The sequence below is a fragment of the Phacochoerus africanus genome, chromosome 2 (genome assembly GCF_016906955.1).
Source record: "Phacochoerus africanus isolate WHEZ1 chromosome 2, ROS_Pafr_v1, whole genome shotgun sequence".
NCBI classification, from domain to species: domain Eukaryota; kingdom Metazoa; phylum Chordata; class Mammalia; order Artiodactyla; family Suidae; genus Phacochoerus; species Phacochoerus africanus.
The window spans coordinates 257,400,544-257,406,547 of NC_062545.1; positions in this window are offsets into that span (position 1 = coordinate 257,400,544).

Consider the following 6,004-nt stretch of genomic DNA (forward strand, 5'->3'; position numbering starts at 1 on the left):
AAACGTGCTGTTGTTTTTCCTCTGCTCCTCTCCCCACAGTGAAACTCCTTGGTGAATATGGGATATAATAAAATTACCTCACATTTGTATACTTTTCAAGCTTACTGTATGTTTGTTCTCCCCCAGCTTTGAGAAGGATTATGCTTTTCATTTTATGGCTGGGGAAATTTAAGTTTAAAGAGTGTCTGTGACTCATAAGATCCTAATGCTAATGATTGCCTGAGCTGGGACTCCAACTCGGGCCTCCAAACTGTCCTTTCCCATCCACTGCCCTCAGCAGACTTGTTTTCTCTCTTCCTCGGCCACAGGGAAGGTACACGCCCTCCCTGTGCTCTCTCCAAAGCTTGCAACATATTGGCCAGGACTTCATCCCAGCTCTTGCCTAAGATTCCCAGGGGAGAGAGCGGGACCAAAAGCAAATTTTAAAAACTCGGTAATGACAATTACAAATGAATACCAGCATTGTGACTTAATGATGCTTTTGGCAGTGTCTAGAGCCTCCCATTTGTTTAAGCAGCAGAAGGGAAGGCAGATCCATTTCCCAAAGTCAGTTTGGAGGTGGAGGGGGAAACAGAGAAGTATGATAGATGCAGATGAATCTCCACTCACTAGGGAAAGCCATGTAAACCAGTGTTGTACAAACTGGTGCATGGGAACCTCTCTCAGATCTTGTTCAAATTCAGGTTCTGTTTTAGTAGGTCCAGGCGGCTGTGAGATTCTGCATCGTCACCAAGCTATCTGGTGATACGAGAACTTTTGTTCCTGGACACTATGTGGACAACATGGATTTAAACCACACACCTTTAAACTTAAAGTTTGGGTTCTCAATCCTGATGCCTGAGTCCTAATCCTAGAAATCTAATTCAATTGGTCTGGATGTGGCCTGGGCAGGAGAATCTTAAGAAGTCTATCAGTTTGTTCTAAGGTACACTAAAATTTGATTTAAATTCTCTAGGGTGAGTATCCCCACTTAGAAAATGATTCCAGTAGCATATAGCCATCTTATAGGAGTAGGAAGAGATGGATTACATAGTGAACATTACACCTAGCTTGTAGAAAAGGCTCAACAAAGTAAGTGAGGGTGTGTCTTTTCCCCTTCGGAGTTCTCTGATGGCACAGAGAACTGCTTTCTGAAAATTTCACCTTTCTTCAATTAACATTCTTACTCTCCTGAGTGATAGTAACACTCTCTCATAAGAAGAAGGTGGCTTTCAGTTTAAAGTTCTATATTTAGTAAGGAGTTTTTACTTCTTATTTTTATTTTTTGGTGGCTTATTTGATATCTTTTCCCTAAAACGAGGCCTGTTTTTAAAAAGATTTTCTTCAGTGATTTATTTAAGAAATACAGCTATTGAATGGCTGTCTTTTATATCAGGAACTGTGCTGGGGTTTGAGGACCCAGTGTTGACTGAGATTGATAGGGTTCCTGCTTTCGAAGAGTTCAGATTTTTTTTTTCTTTTTTTGTTCAGGGCCGCACCTGGGCCATATGGAGGTACGGAGGATCTATGGCTGCTGGCCTACACCACAGCCACAGCAACACAGCATCCAAGCCGTATCCTCGACCTACACCACAGCTCTCGGCAGCGCTGGCTCCTTAGCCCACTGAGCGAGGCCAGGGATCAAACCCACGTCCTCGTGGATACTAGTCGATTTCGTTTCCACTATGCCAAGATGGGAACTAGAGGAGTGTGGATGCTGGAGAGGAGCTATAGAGAAAACCGAGGTTGGACTGTAGGTGTCATGCACTTAGAGGTGGGACAGGTGTGGGAGAAGACAGCAAGGAGTTAGGTGACGCCAGAGGGGTCAGAAAAACTTTGTTGAGCAGATCAGAATAACGGTAGGAGTTCACTAGGCAAAAGAGAGTGAAATAGGTATCCCGGGCAGAAGGAAGAACATGTGTAAACAGCTGGTGGGAAGGCTCTACCCCGAAGGCTTGAGGAATTGGGGGAAGTTCAGTGTTATTTGAGCATAGAACGTGGGAGGTGGGTGTGAAGGCATGAAGCTGAAGAGAAAGGCAGGATCTAGATGGAGCAGAGGTGGTTTGGAGAGCTTAGATTTTAGGAAGGCTGAATTTGTAGTGATTGGAGTGTGAATGTGAAATGTGGATGTTCACAGACAGAGGCTTGAACCCCAGCTCTACCACCCCCGGCTGTGTGATGTTGGCCATGCCATTTAGTGTCTTTGAGTCTCAGTGCCATTGTTGTCTCCAGCATGGGGCTGATAATGCCTTCTCTATGGGGCTGTTTTGAGGATTAAATAAGTGAGTACATGACAAGTGCATAACATGTGAGAGCTTGATAAATGATCGTTATTGATATCAATTCCAAGAACAATGGAAAGCTGTTATTCTGAATGGTGATGTAATTTGTAAGGAGTGAAGACAGGAGATGAGGATGTGAGTTAGGAGCTGATGAGACTAGTGCACTTGAGATGATGGTGGCTGGGACCAGAGAGCTGGATAAATGGGGCAGATGTTGATTGGATGAGAGATAGGAAAGAAGGGTCACAAGAGCTTCAGGTAGTCCTTGAAATTTGGAACATGGGAATAGTGACAAGTTAGGGGTGAGGTCAGTTTTGTACTTGTTGAGGTTGTATCCCTCAGGGGGGCAGTTGTGGGGAGCCAACTTCACTCCAGCTTGTTTAGCAGGAAGGTGTTTCTCCCAGGGTATTAAATGGCTTATAGAATTTTTAAGAGGGCTGAGGAAGCAGAATCCAGGTTGAGCCTTTGGGAGCAAGCTCTGACGCCACTCCTGGGAACTGAGCTGGTATGGTAGCTGCTGTCTCTTCAGCAGTCTTGCAGTCAGGAAGCTGCCCTCTCTACAGCCCCAACACTGCTGTTTCAAACAGGAAACCACCCCAGTCAGGAAGCTGCTTCTGCTGCCAGTTCTAGAACCAATGTGAATCTGCAGCAGACCATGTCAGCAGAATGATGCTCCACTCCCTCCACTCAGGCTTGCCATATCTGCTATACTAGTATCTGAACACTGGGACCTCGGCAAATGCAGCTACAGAAAAACTTCATGCCTCCACAGCTGCTCTTGAGAGGTGAATGGATGGGCATTCCAAAGTCCTGTCCATCTCAGACCAAACTATTCTAAAGCCCAGGCTACAAAGGGAATAAAGAAAGTATATTTTTAGTTCTCCCACCTCTGGAGCAAGGAAAGGCACACTAGAACAGTGTTTTGCAAACTGTGGGTTGTGACTCATGAGAGCATCGTAAAATCAATTCAGGTGATCTCACACACAGTTTTTTTTTTCTTAGTTACAAAACAGCAAGGGTAAGTATTACTTAATGAAATGTTTGTCTTAGGGATGTATGCGTGTGCACGCATGCTCCTTTTTTGCAAAGTAAAGCGTTTCTTCCTCTGGGTCATGGTAGAACAACCATAACAATGCAGTGAGAGCCACTGCACTGGATGTTGAGTCCAATCTTCCATCTCAGGGTCTCAGAGAGAACTGATGGGTAGAGTGCAAGAGCAACTGCATGTGTGCATTTGGATTTTAGGAGAAGAAGCAAACTGCAGGTAGAGATGATGCCCTCATTGGCAAGAAGATGTCATTTGAAGGCAGAGGGTTGATTAAGTCACCCAGGGAGACAGTGTGGAATGCGAAGAGAAAAGGGAACAGACCCCAAGAACACAGAGTTTGGTCTTGGGGGGGTAGTTTCCTTCTGGGGTTGTGCTTGTCTCTCTTGCAGTCTAGGATTTTTCATTTACTCTCCAGAAAGAGAACTGGATGCTGGGGAGCCCCAGAGTGGTTTGGAAAGGCATGTTTCAAACAGCCGCTAATTAGAACTGATTTTGCAGCAGCCTGGGAGAGCCATAGCCCACAGAGAGCTGGATCCTAGGCTGGCACCTGGCCAGGGCAGAAAGCGTTCTTTAGACTCCAAGGCTCCAGCTCACGTGCTGTGACCGCAGAGGGGTCTACTCGCTCACTGGTCAATGCTGGCCCTATAACCTCTAGGATACTATTTCTGATTTTCAAAGAGGAGTTTTGAAAAGTGGCAACAAGGGGTGGGAACTCTACAGGAAGATGTCCTTATTATAGCAAAATTGAGAGGCAAACTACGTGTTCATCCGTAGGAGAATAAGCAAAGCGTGCCTCTTCAGACACAGTATATAGCAGTTAAATGAATGAGCTAGATCTACATATGTCAGCCTCAAGAAAAGTTAACTTTATATGAAAAATTCAGGTCATAAAATGTTATATACAACATTTAAAGTGATATCGTTTAAACCACACAAAATTGTACCATGTATTCTTACGGGAAAACCAAGATACCATTCTGTAAGTGAAGGGAGCATGCAAACTTCTAGGCAGTAGTTACCTCCATGGAGGGCATGAGGAAGTGGATGGAGGGGTGAGACTTTGGCTCTATCTATATTATTTTATTTTTTAAAAGAAACAGAAGCAAATATAGCAAAATATTAATAGTTATTAAATACACTGGTGAGGCATGGAGAAAATATTACTTCTGTTCTTTGCACAATTTAAAATAAATACAAGAGTATATAAATTTTACAATGCCCAAAGCAAGAATCGGGCTCCCTCCCCTGACCCTTGGTTAGGCAGATGACCTGTAAAACAGTTATTAGGGGAAAGCATATACACACACATCCATATATGTATATATAAAATGCACATATGTGTACATACATATGAACGTACTCATATTACACATACGTACTTATAAACACATAAATGTACACACAAATATGAATAACCTCAAAACAAAAAAGCTTCTAACTTTTTTATTGCAAAATATTGTCCTTGTCATATATTTCTTCAGTTTCTGAGAGGTAGAGCTCATCCTGGGACCCTGACCCTTCTGTGACTGACAGTGTACAGAATCTACAGATCACCCGTGTCTCACATTAGATTGACGATCCTGAATTGGTTTGAGGGGTGGGGAGACACAGAGGAATCCCTGAAGGCTGTGGACTGCTCTAGGGTGCGGCTGGAAAGATGTGACCTATGGAAAGGCTACCACAGAGACCAGTAGGGCCTGGTGGGAACTAATAGACCCAGATCCCAGCTCGGCTTCCAGCATCACCTGAGTCTCTGCCCATGTTGGGCTTCCATTCAAACGCTGGCTTAGCTCATTTCTCAGGATCTTTCCAGAGACGGCACAGACTGACTTCTCTGTCTTCTTAACTTAAAGGCTTTGAGCCCCAGTGCCAGAAGACACAGTGGAATTTCCGGGGATTCTGGAAGCCTCCCTCATGTGGTGAATCCTGCCCAGATTCCCTCAGCACTTCCTTTGGTGCCTGTTCATGTCAACCCTCCTGGGGCTGCTGGGCCCTTCTCTGTGCCAGCCTTGGCATGACGGGCTTCTGAGAAGGGGTTGGATGAGGGAGGCATCAGTGGGTAATGGAGAAACTGGGTGAAGGAAAAGTGACCAAATGTGGAAAAAGTCCTGTGAATTTCCCTAAGGGCATTTCCACTGACTTGTTATTTTTCATCAGTTTACCAATCGCTCTGCTCTAAAAACTCTACAAGTGTGTGTGTGTGTGTGTGTGTGTAGTGTGTGTGTGTGTGTGTGTGTGTGTGTGTGTGTGTGTGTGTGTGTTGGGGCTGGGAGAGGGCAGAATCTGGGAGCTCCAGGTAAGTTTTTTCCAAAGAGACATTTTTTTCAGGTAGCCTGGGTTCCTTGTTAGAAAAATGATTGAACTTGCACAGATGGTGTCATTTGCTCATAACATTCCCTGAGGGTGGGTAGCCCTTAGGAAGTGACAGAATTTGATTTTAAAACTCCTAGGCTGTCTACACCCCATGTATTATCCCTGTGTTGGGTTATTAATGATTATTCTCCTGTACGTTTTTTGTCTTCTGCTGGATTCCTTTAAATTCTGTGCCTCCCGTGTCTTTGATGTTGGCTTTCAGAGCACTACTCGACAGAGACTGCGATTAGGAACCCCTCGCAATGTGCAAGTCTGCTCAGAGAGGTGTTGCTGAAAAATGAAAATGGAAACTTTCTCAAGTTAGAATATGAGAAGGTAGAAA